Source organism: Vigna umbellata, chromosome 1 (genome assembly GCF_029865625.1).
Source record: "Vigna umbellata cultivar VRB3 chromosome 1, Vumbellata_1.0, whole genome shotgun sequence".
Taxonomy (NCBI): Eukaryota; Viridiplantae; Streptophyta; class Magnoliopsida; order Fabales; family Fabaceae; genus Vigna; species Vigna umbellata.
In genome coordinates, this window is record NC_142165.1 from 65,714,345 (window position 1) to 65,733,256 (window position 18,912).

Below are 18,912 nucleotides of genomic sequence, written 5' to 3' on the forward strand. Positions count from 1 at the left end.
CCTCTAAGAAGTGGAGAAGTGTCCACAAATCATCTCCAATGAGGGGAGGACATGTAGCCACTCATATAGCCAAATCCTATCCATTTCTAGAGTGTCATGTAGCCATTACTAAAACTAAATCCTCTCCAATGGAAGCATGACACATGACATATACTTTCCATATGGTTTGGATGTCTAACTTAAAAGAAAATCCTACACTAATGAGGCCTTAATATAAGCCTTAAACAAACATACACTATTTGGCCGAAATACATGGCCTAAATTAAACCTATATTACTTCAAGTTATGCTCTATGATGGCTCCAAAGGTGGTCCAAAAGGTAGAGTTTAAACCATCTTCATAGATAACTTCAAATCTTCTTGTAAATGCTTGACCATGGCTAAAGGGTATGCCATCATAGAGCCATAAGTAAGGTTGGTACACTTAGGATCTATTAGTATGCTCATGACATGTGTGATGACTCCTTACATGATGAGAGCAATCGCATTAGCAAGTGCACTAGTTCAATTATAATACCAAGTGTCGTATCCACACATATTTGGTCATTCTTAATCAAAAACTAGATTGCAAGTTGGACTTGTATTTAAACAGGTTGGTTATAAAATAGATAATGATACATAACTCACAATCAATATTTAAGAACTCAATATGACAAAATGTGTTGGGATTAAGTTTTACAACTTTTTACTTAAGCTCAGTAACTGTTTCATTAATTTAAAAAGTTTCATTCATTACTCATGCACGTACATTAATGTAATCCTTGACCCATGCCTACAGCCTAGGACCTAAAACATTCTTTAACTAGCTAAATCATATAGATGCATCTCTTCCACCTGATAACATTAGATTATTTAATTGGATTTGTAAGACAAATTAGTTTTTGCCTAACTCGAGTTATATACGCAATGGATGACTGATAAATTCATTACACATGAAAAACAAATTGAACCACTAACATATGAAAGAACACTTATATAAGAAACAACAAAGAAACAAAAAACTACCATTATAGAAGTTCAGAGTGCTACATCCAATCCCAACACAAGGATACTCAACAACTCACATTGATTATAGGTTTAATATCTTATTTTGTCCCCAGTTTTGCTCGAAAATGTCAAATTAGTCCATCCTTTAAAAAGTGTGTCAATTAAGTCCTTACTTAATAAAATTTGCGTCAATGAAATCCCTTCCGTTAGATCCATACTAACGGCGTTAAATATTTTTCTCTCTCTTCTACGTTCTTCTTCTCTCTCTTCTACCAATTATACAATATTTAAAATAGGACCACCTTTGTTAACTAATACTTCTAGAATGGTGAGGCACTTTGTTAACTAATACTTTTAGAATGGTGAGGCACTTTAGGGCTTCCAAAACTTCTTCCCAAATTTCTGGATTAGTAAAAAGTCAGTTTCATTACATCCAAATAATATATATATATATATATACTATAAATAAAGATTTATTTCACACTTTTATCCCACCTCCAGTGCCAAAGAAGCCTTACTCAGTTTACCACTCTCCACCGCCACCGCCACCATCACACAATAAGCCATACAAATATCCATCTCCGCCACCTCCTAAGCCATTCAAATACCATTCCCCTCCTCCACCACTCTCTTCGTCTTATCTACACAACTCACCTCCCTCCTCTCCCACACTTCCACTTTGAATCAACTCCTCCACCTAATTTTATTTTCTTGAAGTAACGTATCTTTAATTAATTTTGTCCGAGTCCTGTTTGGTTTGGGAGGAAATAAAAACAGAGGGAAGGAAAGAATGTTAATTAAGAATTGGGGTTTGATTTTAGCGGCAAAACCAAAATACGTGCCTCTAGTGTCGTACCTCCCATGAGAGAACCCAAACCCAACAGTGTGGATTGGAATAGCAAAGGCCGAAATGGAAAACGCCACCGTAGATCTTAAGCCACATGGAGAAGATTGAAAGTTGGTCTTAGCGCTTGCATTTGTCAAAGAACTTGTCTCGAGATTTCCAATTAAAAACTTTATCTTCTGTTAATTGCTATTTGTTTATTGCAGGTCGTGGCTTGCACCTCATTTTGTTCCAACCAAAATAGGAAATAAAAACAAAATACTATCAGAGACAAAAAATAGTAAAAAAATTCCCACTGTTGTCATTGCAGAAAGGCACAGAAACACTTATCAGAAGACACAAGTTTCATTAGAACCAACTTCTTCAACTTTGTTTGCTGAAGATCTTATCCTTCATGAATACTCAGATCTTTAACAAATACCCTTTTGCTTTTTACAAGCGTTAACGATGGTTTCAGCTACCAACTAGAGACGAACAAATTTTGGAGAACTTGCAAGTGCTTCAAAATTCAAGTTATGGAGGTAATGGTTTGAGTTTTCCGTAAGCATACTTTCAATTATCACAATAATAATAGTAGTGCTTTTAATTCAGATTTAAGATAGAAGAAAAAAATGTTACCTTGTTTGAACTGAAGGTACCTGTATTATGCAGATGAAACAGAATCAAGTCATCTGTGTTTTTAATCACATCAAATTTTATGGGCAATAATCGCAATGTTATAGTCATATATACAATTCATATTACTAGTACATTTATAGCTTACTTTATTAAATATGTTTGTGCTTATGTTAAAAAGTGATTGTTTTAAGAAACTGATGTGTATATATATATAAAAAACACATGTTTGCTTATGGGAGGAGAGAGTATTTGAGTGATATGGGAGGAGAGAGTATTTAGAGTAGAAGAAAAGTAGAAGAGAAAAAAAACCTGACAAAAACTTGCATTGCACAGAAAAATAGAAGAAACACTTTAAAAGATGGACTAATTTAACAAAAGGGATTTCATTGATGCAAATTTTATTGAGTGAGGACGTAATTGACACACTTTTTAAAGGATGAACTAATTTGACATTTTCGAACGAAATTAGGGACAAAATAGGGTATTAAACCTTGATTATAATAGTCAATCCTAGGAGTTGTCGTAACTCTTCATGTCTTTCAAATTCTAAAAATATTTACAAGTGCGATGAAAGAGAGACCCTAGAGAGAAGTGATAACGGTTGAATAATACCGTTATCTCTTTGACTTAGAAGCTTGCTTGAACTCTTGTTTTTAGCTTAATTTTGTGAATAAGTGAATAGAGGTTGTACTTAATGATTTTATCACTAAATTCCTTTAAATTTGTAGGTTATTCGTATGTTTTGGAAGAGGAGCAAAAGTATCAAGGAGTCGAAACTTAAGAGGGACAACAAAAGCACCAGAGAAGAAGGTCGAAGAAGGCGCATGGTGCCTGGTTGCCCTTTCAGGGGCGCTGGGCCAGCGTAGGGCGCTCGGTTGCCCTTTTCTTAGGCCCTCAGCGTCACTCAGCACCGCAGCACGTCTGGGCGCCCTCCCAAGGGCGCTGAGCGCTAGTTCTCTCGCAGTTTCACCCAGTTGCCCTAGGTAGGGGTGCTGAGTAGCAATATTATTGGGCTTGGACTTTATTTTTTATCTATTTAAGGACATGCATGACCTAGGGTTGGTATCTCTTGATGGCTTGAGCACAGAAACACGCGTTTTGCCCCTTTTGAGGCAAATTTGGGGATGCGGGAGCTTGATAACTCTCCATATTTGCATATTTTTTTGTGTTTAGAAGTCTTTCTTAGCTTCTTTTAGTTTTTAATTGGGTAGAATTAGGCTAGTTTTAGGTTTTTCTATTAAATCTTAGGTTTTGTGAAATTTTAGTTAAAAATAGATTTTTAGGTGTAATTTTTAGTTTTTGATAATAATAAGGAAAATAATATGATTTAGAAAATCTTTTGACAAAAATTCTTTTCTTTATTTTTGCTTAATTAGATTTTTAATTTCAGTAATTGCTTAAATACTCTATTTTTTTTGTTTAGCCTTTTAGTTGTGATTGATTTTTTTTTAACTACAAACTGAGCCTGATTCAATTGGGCGGATTATTTTTGGTCAAGGCTAGAAGATTGGAAGGGCTGAATCTATTGAAACAATGGGTTGATTGGAAGCCGCTGTTGGAAACTGCTGCAACTTATTGGGCTGATGCCATAGAGTGGGCTGATTGCACAAGTTGGGTCGTCTTGCACAACGAGCCTAAGTAGAATGACACCATTTTGGTGAAGAGATTGAAGTTGCTGCTGCTTGGGGGTCTCGTGTGCGCGCTTCATTTTGAAAAAGAGAGAAAACATGCTTCATTTTGGAAAGGAGAGAAAAGCTAGCTTCAGAGTTAGGGCTTTGAGTGAGAGAGCTGGAGGAGCGTGTCCTGACCAAACCTGATCGGAATTGACCGGCGGGAAAATGGAAGATGACCGAAGCTGCCATGTGGAGAGGATCAAATGGCTGGAAAGAAGATGAAGGTTGGTCGTCGATTATAAAGCGCGAAGCTTCTAGAGCAAGGTTCTCCTCCCAGTTTTTCTTTCGTTTTCCAACCCTACAAAATGGGGTTTTGTCATGTAAAGAGACAGAGAGACTTTCACGGAGACAAGTCACTTAGACATTTTTTTCAGTTTACGTCTTTAGTTTTAGAGTAGATAGAGAGGACACGAGAGCTTAGGGTTTACACACTTTTGGTAGATTCAAGTTTTTGTGTTCACACTCGCACATCGTTCGGTATATCTTCTTGTAATCCTTGTTTCTTGCTAAAAAAATTTCTTCTTTGATGTTTCTGTGTGTTGTACGTTTGGTGATTTTGTCATTTTTATTTTTCCATTAATTCTGTGTTCTTGTTTGGTGATGTGAGAGTCGTTCTCGTGTTGTTTTGATTTGAAAATGAGTTGAACTCGTAGCTTTGCACATCTACAATTCCTTTTTGGAATTAAACGACCTCGAAGTGGGCGTGCATGATCGAGATGTCTTCTTGAGTCAGAGTTGAGCTTAACGAGAAAAAAAATATTGTTTTAGAGTAGCTTCTGTCAATTGTTTTACCTTGAAAAATCTGATTTGGACTCTATGACTCCACACATAGTTAAAATTCCTTAGGGAATTACATGACTCCACAGTGAGCATGACTTATCGAGATGTCTTCTTGAGTTTGGAGATGAGTCCAATGAATAAAAAATATTGTGAATTTAGATTGATGAATAGGAAAATGAACATTGATTGGACAAATGAGTGGAAAGAGTCAATTCAAAGTTCTGAAATATGAATTAGAATACCCTAGATTGGGATTCACATTATTTGGATGTCTTCTTGAGAACTCTAAGCACTCTTTTATTCACTTCAATGTGCATTTCACCTATGAATTCAATTCTGTTGTGAGATGTTTAATTGTTTTGCTAGTAATAGACTTTGATTCTGTTTTGCTTTCTTAGGCTTGTAATTAGTTGATTTGTGCATGTTATATTTTCTGATTTCGTATTGTTTTAAATCTGCATATTTCATTTAGTTGTTTATTTCAGTTTTAGTTGATAATATGTCTTGTTCTGATTCTTTGATTTTGGTTTTCCTGTGAATATAGATTAGGTTCAGTAGATTAGATGTTGAACTGTCCACTCTTTTGGTTCTGATACATGTATATACCACTTCTTTTATGCATATTTAGTTTTCTTATTCAGTTTTACTTTTAGTTTTCTTGCTTCATTAAATCATAACATGTATAGGTTAGTTTTAGTTACTGTATGCTTAGTTAGATTTTATGTTTTCCATATCTTAGGTTTTAGTTTTTAATTTCTTCCTTGCACTTTATTTTTTTATTCTTTTTAAACATATTTAAATTGCTTTATTCTTTTCTGTTTAAATTTCTTCGTTTAATTTTTTTCCCCACCTGTTTAGTAGTTAGTAGTTAGTTAATAAATAGTAAACAGAATTAAATTGTGCTAATGGTGGTTTGGACTGAGTAGAACTGGAATCGAAAAGTGAAAAATGCAGCAAAGTCATGCTTGATAGCACCGCTCGCCGCTCAAGCACCCCCTGAAGGGCGCCCAAGCGCGACGTGGCAGTGGTTGTTTTCTTGTTTTTTGTTTTGTCTCTTGGCTGTTTGGTTCTGTGCAGATGGCGCTGAGGGCTCTCTATTTTTCCCTCAGCCTGAATGAGAAGATTTTCTTTATTTTTAAGGACTAATGCTTGACGAATTTTGTGTTTGTTTTGTGAATCTCTATGTGCAGGAATGGCCTCACATCAGGAAAAAGGGTGAAAACTATGGGTAACAAAGACAAAGGAACCAAGAGGAAGGAGAAAGAGCAGTTATACTCTATTAAGTTCAGATTTGTAGCTCATGAGAGATACTTCCCAACTGTGGAGGGAAGAAGACTACTGATGGAGCGAAAGGTAGCCAACATACCATCCTTGGCTCCTCAATTTGAAAGGGAGCTGAACAATAGAGACTAGGGCCACTTGGCAACCTACCCCTCTCCCGCCAACATTGCCATCATTAAAGAATTCTATACAAATGCAAAAGCATTGGGGGGAGAGCAAGAGACGTACTTTAGCTACGTAAGGGGTAAGAATGTTACTTTTGATGCTGACACCATTAACAATTTTCTAGGTATAGATTGGGAGGGGGAGCAATGCAGTATGCAATGTCCATGATGGAAGGAGTGGACTATGATGATGTGGAGCGAACTTTATGTGTGCCCGGAGGGCATTTTCAGAGAAACAAGACTATGGCACCCATCCACATCATAAGACCCCATCTGATGCCTCTGGCAAAGTACTGGATGGATTTCACTCATGCCAACATCCAGCCACGCTCCCATTTGTCAGACATCACTATCAAGAGAGCCATCTTCCTTTATTGTGTTCTCAGGGGTCTCAACATCAACATTGGGCAGGTTATAGCTAATGAAATCCAAAGTTGTGCCCGTGGTGCAAGCAACAAGGCACCCCTGGGACACCCCTCCTTGATCACCCATCTTTGTGAGATTACAAGTGTTGATGTGTCCAGACCACCACTAGAGCGTCCACGAAAGGTGTTGGACGCAACCTACTTTATACATTACTGTCCAGTGGATGAACTAGGCCAACCAGTACCACCACCACACAACCCAAGGCACATAGGAGAATACCACCACTAGCCCAGGAGCCAGTTCATGTGGCCGCTCCTTTTCAGATGCGGGACATGTACCTGTCTCTACTGGATGCTAGACTGGCTGGTGTATACAGGGGCGAGCAGGAGCTGTTGAGGACACTGACGTTTGCCTTTCCTGAGTAACAGTTCATCCCTCAGGAGGACTTTGCAGCCCGAGTGGCATGGCCCGCTGACCCAGCACATGAGGGTGGTAGAGCTGAAGCAGTTGAAGCTTCAACCATGGATGAGGATGATGAGGATGAGGAAGCTGAGGAGGAAGAGGACTCTAATGATGATGAGTGATGAGTTGTAATTGGCATCTACTAATGGAGGCCACTTTTGTTCTAAAACAGGATTTCTGTTATTTTACTATTTTTATTACTTTGATTGTTAAACTTTATTTTGTTTTTGTTTCATTTTTTTCCTTTTGATCATTTATTTTGTTATTGTACTCTGCTTGAATGAACTACACTACTTTGGTTCAACTATGTTGTGTTTTGTGATAAGTATTGCTTTATGATGCTCTAATGTGTTGATTGATGTTGAGATGATGCATGATGTGCTAATATACAGTTGATGGCTCACACTGTATGAAACAGGTGCTTAAGGTAAAATTTGATTGAGATACTGAGCAGGGTGTTTTTCTGAATTCTGGGACTTGAGAGTTTACCTTTGTGAGTTTTGGGCTTCAGAGTTGTTGTGAATAATTGTTATTACTTTAGAAGCATGAATGATTTTGCCCAAATTTTCTGTGATTGAATTACTTGCTTGCAGTTTTCATATGATCAAGGTCATCTTTTGTTATCCCTTATTCTTTTAGCCTTCACATGATTTTTGTCCACGGAAAAGAAAACAATTTGTTTACCCTTTGAACCTTGAGCCTTATGCATGTTTTGAAAACCCTTTGTGAAAATCTTTACCTTGAGTTAAGTTGAGAACATTTGTGAGGGAGTGATAAAGGTTCAAGTTTTGGGTTACTGGAAAAATTGAAAAGAAAAAAAAGCATGGAGCTAAGCAGTGAGTACATGTAAAGCAAAAGAAAAAGAAAAAGAAAGATGAAAAGAAAAAGAAAAGAAAAGCTCAATGCAAGGCAAAGCTAGGGAAAAGAAAGAGAGTTTGTGCTTGAATGATGAAATCATATATGTCTCTCTTAACTCAAGGATTTTGCTGGCAAGAAAAACCAATTTCCTTCTTAGCCCAGCCAAGTTACAAGCCATGAAAAACCCTTGTGATGACAACTTGCTTGTGAGTATCTTTGATTGCGGTTAAATGAAAGGCAAAGTTAATTTGTGTGACATTGTGATAGTAGAGTGAAAAAGACACCAACACTTCACTATACACCTTTGAGTTGAGTGATACATTTTTGAGTGCTTGAGTGATACACTTTTGAGTGGTTGAGTGAAACACTTTCCTTGGTGAGGAGTAATTCTTTGAATTTCTGATTACATCTTTGCTTGGTTGATTGATCATTCTTAACGATAGCATTTGTTGAAGTATATGAGCATCACATTGATTTTGATTGAATTAAGGCATCTGCACATCTTGACTGACATTTGTATGCTGAGTTGATAAAAGTGATCTCTTGGCCTGGAATAAGAAGTTTTTGAAAAATGTGGAGTCATTGTAGTGACTGTTTTGAAAAACTGAGTTACATTCTGTTTTGCTTGAGAACAAACAAAGTTCTAAGTTTGGGGTTGTGATAACAGTTGAAAATACTGTTATCTATGATGTAATTTTGACACTAAATGCATCATTTTCTGCTTAGAAACTTGCTTGGAATCATGTTTTTTTGTTAAGTTGTGTGAATAAGAGAGTTGAGGTTGAATTTGATGGTTTTATGACTAAATCCCCCTATTTTGGAGGAAATGAGATAATATGGAAAGCAGAGATGAAGTGTCAAGGAGATGAAGCTTAGAAAGGCCTGAAAAAGCACCAGAAGGGAGGAATGCTCGAAGCTTGGGCGCCCTTTTTGGAGGCTTAAGCGCAGAAGAGTGTCGCTCATCGTCCGGGCGCTCTTTTTAGGGTGCTTGAGCACCAGAAGCACGAAGCTTGGGCGCCCTTTTGGAGGCTTAAGATCAGGGAACCATCACTTACTGCCCGGGGCACCCTAAGTGGGGCGCTTGAGCGCTAGTGACACAGGCCTGGGCCTTGTTTCTGTTCTGTCTTCGTTCTATTTAAAGGACCCATACGTCCTAAGTTTTGTATCTTTGGCTGGAGGAGCGCAGCAGCACACTCTTTCATCCTGTGAAGGCAGATTTGGATGCGGGAGCTTCCATCTTCTATTTTTAGGGTTTTTTTATCTCATTCTTCTTCATTGTTCATCTAGTTTCACCATGTCTATGGTGAACTAAACTCTATTTGTTATTGGGGGATGATGTAACCTTGTGAACTCTCGTGTATTTGAATTGATTCTTAATAACATATGTTCTTTCATTAATTGTTAGAGTAATTCATCTGTGCTTATTACATGCTTTGTTTAACTCATTCATAGCATGATGTATGAATTGCATGAGTGCCGGGAGGTTTCTTACAATTCAGGTTCTTGTTGAATTATTCCCAAGAGTAATATCTCTCAGGGATGAGGGTATGAGTCTTAGTCGTCTTAAAGCTCTTGATCTTCACATTTAATTATTAGGAATGCTAGGAATTGCATGAACTAGTGATTGAGGACAGACTTATTTCGCCGAGGGATCGGGTTTAAGTGATTTAGTAAGTGATGTTAACATTAATGCATAAAGAATAATTCTTACCTACATGAGAGAGAAGTTGGTGAAATCTAACCCCAACAACATACTCATCTCATATTAAAAACAACATTCGTTCATCATTGTGCTATTTTGTTATTGATCAAACTGAATTCATATTTAATTTTCTGTCTTTGCATCTGAAATCAATGATCTCGTTTTTTTAAGTCTTAATTAATCAAGTTATCACACGACTGTCTAGTACCAAGAGTCCTTTGGGATACGATAATTGATCTTACCATTTTATATTACTTGTGCGATTCGATATATTTGTCGATTCATTAACATGAAAATAGGGTTGAGTGAATACAAGGAATAAGGGGAAAGGGGCGCTGTTGGAGAAGTGGTTATAAGGATGAGTATAAATATGAGTTTTATAATGAAAAGAGAGTGTGAGGTTGCTGTTGCATAGGTAAGTTACGGGATTATTATATAAGAAAGAGAATGAGAAAAATAAATTAGGGTGGGGTTGTGGAAAGAGAAGGGGAAGAGGAGTTAGGTTAGTCTTGCATGATTGCTATTAAGTGTTTTGTTTTGCAATTTTGGGTCATTAAAGTTGGGCTACAATGATTCACGTTGTTGTGGATGCAAGGCAAAATGGGAGTGTGCATTGTTTTTTTTTTTTTTTAATTTGATGCATTTGTGGGGCCCGCGGCTTTAAGTGGTGGAAAGAAAGAGAGAGAAACTTTGTTTTATATTTATGTTAGTTACGTGAGATTGGAAGTTGGTTTTAAAAAAAAAAAACTTATGTTAGATATAATATTTTTACATTATATGGAGAAATATTTTAAGTCTATTATAACTATGTTATATTTTTTTTTTACGTAAAGGGATATTTCATTTTTCATGCACAGTTTTATTCATATACTAATATTTTATAGTTATGCCATTTAATTATACGGCATGATTAACTACGTGTGATCCTTTGTTTTATTTTTCTGTAAATATTCTCTATAACTTAATGGATAATTATGTTTTTTCTTTTCATGCTATACACTTGTAGTTTTGCGTATTTACTAAAATATTCAACATGTTTAGATGTTAACTTTATTTAATAATTAAAATTTGATTTAAACTCTCGTTTGGTCATCGTATTTGTGGTAATCTCAAGTGAGTCATCGCTTTTTTTTCGGTCTCAATCGGATCCATAAACTTGTAAAAATGAACCAAATAAGTCCTCTCCGTTAAGTTATCAAGTTATTATTGACGCCGTCTAACTATGATGACGTGGTGCACACATATTATACATCTTATATGACGTGGAATTTTTTATTTAATTTGTTATTTGTAATGGATTGGGGCTTTTGATTATGTACTTTCATTGATGGGTCCAAAACCTTGCACCAATCCCACCGCCCTCCTCCAACCGCCACACACTTCACCCTCGCTACTTCTGCCGCGGAAACCGTCGTTTCCCAAGAAGAAAACATAGGGTAAGTTACAGATCTACACAAGACTAGGAAACAAAAACACTACTTTGGGTTTGATGAATTTGGACAAAGGGACTTCAACCATAAAACTAAAATGACCAGGAAATTTTCAATAGATGTTAATGTGTTATTGATAATAACCAGGCCTAACCTTAGGGGATACCGACAAAATCCCATTTGACCAAATGGGAGCTTTTTGATTCTAAGTGTGGAAGTTGCCAATACTCTGTTCGTGCCCATCTTCTCTACCAGGAGATATGTTTGACGCATGTGCATCATCATCTTCATTCCCTTCCCCATCTTCTTCTTCTTCCTCACGATCAGAAGGCTTTTGTTCACCCCATTTGCTTAACCTAACTTCCATCACCTTAGGCCCACCTTCATAATCAACCCAAGCATTGAACTTTTCCCATTATTGAGAACCAGACCCACATAGGAAGCATTCGCAACAGCCAGGGACAAGTGGCTTCCGACACCGATGCCAACGTCGCTCAAGTTGGGATCTCCTACATTTTCATCCTTGGACTTGACGAACTCAACAGCGACGAATCCGAACCATTGGCGGAAGCGGCGGTGAGGACAAATAGGACGTTGTCACCATTGCCGGAGATGGAGAAGGAGAATTCGGTGGAGAGGGTGGTAGTGGAGTCGACGAAGACAAGGGGCTCGGGGACACGGAGGAAGAAAGGGAGGGATTAGTGAGGTGCACGTGGAACACTTCGCCGGTGAGATCCAGTCAAGAAATCTTTCCGGCAGTCGAGGTCAGCGGGTACCAGAGGAGAAGAGGCCGCGGCCGGTGGGGCGATTAGGGTTTCAACTCCCTTTTCACAATCTCTGCTTCTTGATTTAGTCTTGACAAATATAAAAATTTTACACATCTACATGGAATTATTATTGGACAACAGATCACTAATTCAATTTAATACACAATACCACGTCATGAAAAAAAAATTACAGCTCAACATTTGTTAAACGTCGTATGTGCAAACTTAACGGAGAGGGCTTAATTGAATCAATTTTTTAAATATTTGGACTCAATTGACTCATTTTTACAAGTTTATGGACCTGATTGAGACCGAAAAAAAAGCAATGACCCACTTGAGATTGACACACAAATACGAGGACCAAATGATGGTTTAAACCTTAAAATTTTGTGTATTATCTAATATGTTGAAAATTGTGTATTAACCTGTTTGAATTAGAGATAAACAGTTATTTTAGACATTTTTATATCAAGAGGTTGGTTGGTTACTATGTGTAATGAGACTACGTATTAAGACTGAGATACGAGATTTGTGATTGGTGAGTTAATGTATAGTATTGAGACTATGCATGAAATGTAATGAGAATTGCGTTATAAATTTTATTATTGATGAACATTGCATATTATTGAGTTTATGTATGAAATATAGTGAGATAGGGTTATAAATTTTATTATTTATTTAAAGCTAGAGCAATGAACGTATGTTTTGGTGAAACGTGTGATTAATACATTTTAGGAATATGTATGGAAGTGTGGTATGAGCATGAAACTATGTTATTTCCTTGTACTGTCGTCAGTCATGTGTGAGTTTTTCGTACTGCGCTACGTTAAGAATGTGTTGGACTCTCGTTTAGAGATAGTGATTCGAGTGTCACTTCCTTCTGCGCGGGGAGGTGGATGTCTCGCCCAAAAGGCTTCGGCTCGTGCTGAGTATAGTGCGCGTAGTGCCAGTGTTTTTACTCGTTAGTCCTTGAGAAGTCGGGGAGATAGGTCGGAAGTTGCGATGGAAGACGACTCGAATTGTCCTGTTAGTGAGAACAGGGTTCCTGTTAGTGATAACAGGTTATGACGACGCAGTATAAGAAAACGACATTGGTTCATGAATGGCTCGACTGTGATGATAATATTGTGATGGAATATGTTTATGTGTTATATTACTTTGTGGTTAAAGTGAATTTTTTGTTGTATGTTATGATATTTTTGGTTTCTCACCCTGAAATGTTGTGCTTGTGGTTTCCACCTACGATGATCGTACTTGTACGAGAGTAGATGGCGTTGCAGATAAAACTGGATCGAAGTAGCTGACGTGAGAGTTGGGATATTTTATTTCGGGAATGATTGGTTATTCCATTTAAAAGTTTTCAGACTTCATATTTTTATTGTAAAAGAGATTATTTGAGATTCTCATTTTGAACAAACAACGTTTATTATTATGTTTTTCTTCCGCATTGTAATCGAATAAAGTTTGGTTATCCGAAATAAATTTTTTATAGAAAATTTTAAAAAAAAATTTTACACCGTGACATCTCAAAAATCGGGGTGTTGCAAGCATCATCTATATCTACATCTTCAACCTCATGTACGTCCTCATCCTCACTCTCGTCTACATCATCATCCTCTCCTTATAAATCCTCAAGCTCAAAATCATGTACCTCATGTACCTCAGCCTCCTCTACATCTTGGACCTCAGCATCCGTACATCATGACCTTGGTCTTCACCCTCACCATATCCCATTTCTCTTTCAACTTCCCCATGACCAACAACCTCACCCTTCACCATTTCTCTTTCAACTTGACCATCACCAACAATGTGACCTTCCACCATTTCTCTTTCAACTTGACCATCATACTAGTAAAAATTATACTTTTTATAGCAATATTTTATACCTGATAAAATCTACTACATATAAAAAGTGACGTGGTGGTAATTTTGTAAATATGATAAATTTTTTTACACCATTTATAATAAAAATAGGTATAAAAAGTAATGTAATGGCAATATGGTAATAAAATACAAATAGTTTTATATCGGTTAGAATGGTATAAAAATTTTCTGGGTGTTGCTCCCTCCACCTCCACAGCCTTCTCCCTCCACCTCCCCAATTATCTTTAATTCCAATTATATCCTTAAAGTTAAAATTTTTTATTTTTTTTATTTTATTATTTTAATATTTTAATATTTAAATATAAACTAATATAAATATACATTATTAAAATACATTAAAAAGATATTCAAAAATAATAAATCAAAATATTAAAATATCTAATAAAATAATAACAGAAACACAAAATTAAAACAAAGCTTAAACGGATGACATCCTTCAACGGATGTCAACATCCGTTTAAGGCGAAACGGAACGGATGTTGACATCCGTTGAAGGATGTCATCCGTTTAGGCTTCGTTTTCATTTTACGTTTTAGGGTTAAAGGATTATTGGAAAGATTATTGGAAGGATTATTGGAAGGGTTTAGGGTTTAGGGTTTAGGATTATTGGAAGGATTATGACTACGTACCTGGAGAGGAACCACGACAAGCACATTACACCACAAACGCACTGCACCACGTACTGCACCGAAAGCAAGAGGAAGATTGCTTGATAATTCTTTTCACGATCACTGAGCTTTGCAGAAAAATATTTTACTCATACAAGGAACTACGTAGGTTATCAATGAAATATGTTATAAATGAGTAAAATTAAAAAACAATAATTCTAAAAATATAATTTTACTGAGGGGCAAAATAGTAAAGAGGAGGTGGAGGGAGAAGGCTGTGGTGGTGGAGGGAGCAACACCCAAATTTTCTTTTACACCGGTTAACTTTAGAAGAGTTATGGATTACTATACATTTCTTTTCCGTTTCGCAGTACTTTCTCTTCATCCTCTACGCAATTTCTTTTTGGTTCTTCTCTTCTATTGTCAAATTTCTTTTCCAATCTCCCTCTCTTGTACTCCCTCTCCTGTTCTCCCTCCTTCCTTCTCCTTCATTCTCCTTCATTCATTCTCCTGCCATAGCTCTCGTTCGATCGCTGCTTCCGCTGATGGCACACTTTCAATCTTCGATTCTCGCGATCCATCTTCTTCTTCCTCCCTCCGCTCTACTTTCAAATCTAGGGTTTGTCTTCTATGTTCTTTCCTATTTTTCCTTTTATTCTTATTAAATCTGTAATTCGGACTATATTAAGTTTTACTGAAACGCTAATGAATTAATAAATCGTGAGTTTTATGTGTATACGTTGTTATATATTATTGTTATTTACAAACAGACCCTGTAGGATAATTGTTCACTTTAACATGGTCATTCCTTATTGTTCTCTCTGTGGTTTCTAAAGGTTCTCGAAGGAAACATCGTGAAGATTGTTTGGGTTCCGCCAGAGTACGGTGATGCAGTCGCATGTATTTCCGTCGATGGAATTGTGTCATTGTGGGAGGAGGTTGCATAAGGTATCATTGATTGGGTTTTTTTAGAGTTGAATCAATGTGCTTCTTATGGCAAGCATTTAATGGCTTAAGCTTTGGAACCGAGTTCGCACTAACTATTAAATTTCTTGTTGGAAAATAGGATCTGGTTGCAATTTTTTACGGCATGTTGTGTTTATTGTTTAGTGGGGAGTTTTGCATATTCTTTACGACTTAGTTTTAAATCCAGTTTCTTAGTTTTCGTTGAGTGATTTCGTCAACATGTTTTTTTCATTCAATGTGTTACTTTGTGGAATCTTGTTCAGTTAATTTTGAAATTCTGAAAGTCGATATGTAAATTCTCAGTCTCTTCATAGTTTTTCAATTTCTTGGAATATGAGGAATTGGGATTCCATGTTGTGGGTCATTCTGTCTTTGTAATTATTTCTTTTGTGCTTTTACATGAATTCTGACATGTGAAGGGTTAAAGTGAGTTTGTGAACAAAAAAAATAATACTTTTGGTGTTAGTGTAATTGGAATGCTCCATTGGCAATGGCTTGCATGAGAAGCCTAGTAAGGTTGTGTTGGTTCTGATTCCGGGATTTGTGAGGTATTTATTGTTGAGTTGAAGATATGGTAACAGTTGAAGTTGAGCCATAGGAATATAAGAGTTTATAAAATGAATAAAGATAGGTATAATTGAAGTATTGATCCTTAATTAAAATATGTATGAATAAATTAGGCAGAAAACCGATAATTAGAAAGATAATTTTGGATTGATGTTCCAGTTTTATCCTCATACCAAAATTGTACCGAGTAGTTGTTACAATAGATTCGTCTTTTGGATGATGAAATGTACCGTTGTTCCTCCCATTTGGCTTCAGCTTTTTCTTGAAAAAGAAACAGAGCATCAATATAAATATTCTTAGTTAAGGAGAAAGACAAGCAGAAGCATGTTTTCTTGGTCCCAAAGATCCGAGACTATTCGATGATAAAGATATGAATGTTTATAAATTTTGATTTTTTTCCCTTGAAAACTAATGGGAGGTAATCCAGGATCACCCTATTCTCTATTGACAGGACTTAATTGCAACTGGAGGTATTGATACAAATGTCCTACGCTGATTAGAGACGTAGATCCTTGGAGTTTGAAGTTGGGGATCATGTCTTCCTCCGAGTGACTCCTACTACTCGGTGTGGGAAGAGTTATTTGTGCTAGGAAGTTATCTCCTAGGTACCTTGGTCCTTATCAGATTCTGAGACGTATAGGATAAGTTGCCTATGAGATAGCCATGCCACTCCAGCTTGCAAACCTTCATCCAGTGTTCCAAATGCTGTTATTTTTGACCGACCTTTCAAGACAGATATTATCTACACTAAGTGGTCACTCCAAAAAGGTTTTATTTCAGTTGGAATTGCTGGAGTTATCTTTTCTTTAATTTTTTTTTCTGATTGTGGGTGCTTTTGGTAGGTGACCAGTGTAAAGTTTGTAGCTTAGGGTGAATCATTCTTAACTGGTTCAGCAGATAAGGTTGGAAGTGTTTTATTTGGGGTCTTTTTGGATGAATATATTCAAATAATAGTGTAAGCACTTGCATATGAGTTGTTGTTTTTTTCATCAAAAGGGTAATAGGGTTACACTGTTTTTATATAAGTTTGTTGGTTGTTCTCATAAGTTATTATGGCTAGATTGTTGAAATAATAAGGTGAAAGAAAAAAGTCAAATGGACATATCATATGCTGTCAAGAACACTTAGTCGACTTGTGATAAGAAAAGTCCAAATAAGTTGTTCCAAATGGGCCTTGATAACCCTCTCTGCCCAAGTTCTGACATCATATAACATCACAAGAATGTTCCATCCATGCATTGCTACATTATTTGTTCTCATAATGAATATTCTTTTTAGGTTTAATAGCTTATTTTGTTCCTAGTTTGGCTGAATTTTGTCAATTAAGTCCTTCATTTTAAAAGTGTGTTAAATTGATCTTTATTTAGTAAATTTTGCATTAACGTCGTCTCTTCCGTTAAATACGTACAAACGACGTTAACTTTTTTCTCTTTCCTCTGTTCTTTTGTAACACAACACAGCAGACCTTTCTTTTTCTTTTGTTAGTGCTATCTTTTCATATTTTTGCAAATCCCAAAACCTTTTCATTGCACCACTACCACTTACCCCGCACTTAGTTTTATTTTTTTCACTCTTCAAAACTTCTCATATCTTATTCCTCAGTTGGAAATTTTATATCTGTTAAGAATAAAATTATTTGATAATCTAAATAATCGCAAATTTTATTTTATAACTCATTTATATATATTGAGTTAAGTTTAAATATCTTTTAACATAGTATTACATAAGTATTTATCATAATGAAATTAATGATATTAAAGTTTATTGTAATGAAATTGATTATTAACTAAGATTATTTTTACTTGTTATTTGGGATCACCCAGCTATGATATTAAATATTCTTTTTCATATCAAATATTTGACAATTTTATATTTATTTTGTTGGATTTTTTATATAAAAATTGCTTACAAAGTTTTATAAATTTTTTATGTTATCAAATTGTTTAAAAAAAATTATAATTTTTTTTCTCAATTCTTGTATTTTTTTAATCAAATACCTTCACTCTCACTTTTCTTTCTGTAATTTTTCTCTTATTTTGAGTCTTCCAAATTCATCTCTATTAATTTTATAAAATAATATAAAATTTCTTCGTATATCAACAATAATATTTACATATAGAAACAAAACAAATATATAATTAATTTAATTAAAAATGAAATATAGTTTTCATAAATAATATAAATATGAAAAATATATTCTTAACTAAAAATGTAATCATACTACATAATCTATATCAATATTATAATTATAATTTGTTATCTTTTTCTACCTTTTAGTTCCTTTGTTATATACTAAAACTAATTGATCAAAGCTAAAAGATTTTTTTTTTAATTATACTATCCTAAATTCATTTTGTTTTTTTATTTAGTTATATTATCTCAAATTAAACCGACATACATCGATACAGTATTATTTCGTTAAGAAAAATCATTTTAATTTTAGCTATACTTTTTCATATTTCTTAAAATTTATAATAATAATAAATATTGTTATTTTTATTTAATAACTAAGTGGAATAATGAAAGAGCAAACTCAAGTATAATATTTAAAAGTTTTTAATTTTAGTTGAACAATTTTAATCATGCATTTAATGACAAGACATAGTATGAAGGTAGGTTGAAAAGTAATAAAAATGTGAAGGAATATTTTTCTACATGATTTAAAAGGAATGTCTTGAATTACAACTTTTTTTGGTATTGCAAAAGTATGAAAAGAAAACACTTGACAAAAGAAAGAGAAAGGTATGTTGTGTTACAGAAGAGAACAGAGTAGAAAGAGAAAAAAATTAACATTGTTTGTTACGGAAGGAACGACATTAACACAAAATTTACTAAGTGAGAATCAATTTAACACATTTTTAAAAAAAATGACTTAATTAACAAAATTACACAAAACCAAGGACAAAATAAACTATTAAACCTTCTTTTTACTTTGGCAACATGATTTATTTGTAAG

The 18,912-nt window shown here is 35.3% G+C and overlaps 2 long non-coding RNA genes and 1 pseudogene across 2 annotated transcripts; all 3 read left to right on the forward strand.

Moving 5' to 3' along the window:
* The first annotated feature begins 1,296 nt into the window (after window positions 1-1,296).
* Window positions 1,297-4,844, forward strand: LOC148206102 (uncharacterized). Its single transcript, XR_015785912.1, has 3 exons — window positions 1,297-2,351; window positions 3,177-3,431; window positions 3,947-4,844. It is a non-coding gene; the product is annotated as an uncharacterized LOC148206102 (long non-coding RNA).
* Window positions 4,845-5,289: 445 nt separating this feature from the next.
* On the forward strand, window positions 5,290-7,411 carry LOC148206103 (uncharacterized; annotated as a pseudogene).
* A 7,347-nt stretch (window positions 7,412-14,758) lies between these two features.
* Window positions 14,759-16,926, forward strand: LOC124832834 (uncharacterized). The gene is made up of 3 exons (XR_007028385.2): window positions 14,759-15,042; window positions 15,260-15,371; window positions 16,408-16,926. It is a non-coding gene; the product is annotated as an uncharacterized LOC124832834 (long non-coding RNA).
* Window positions 16,927-18,912: the final 1,986 nt, after the last annotated feature.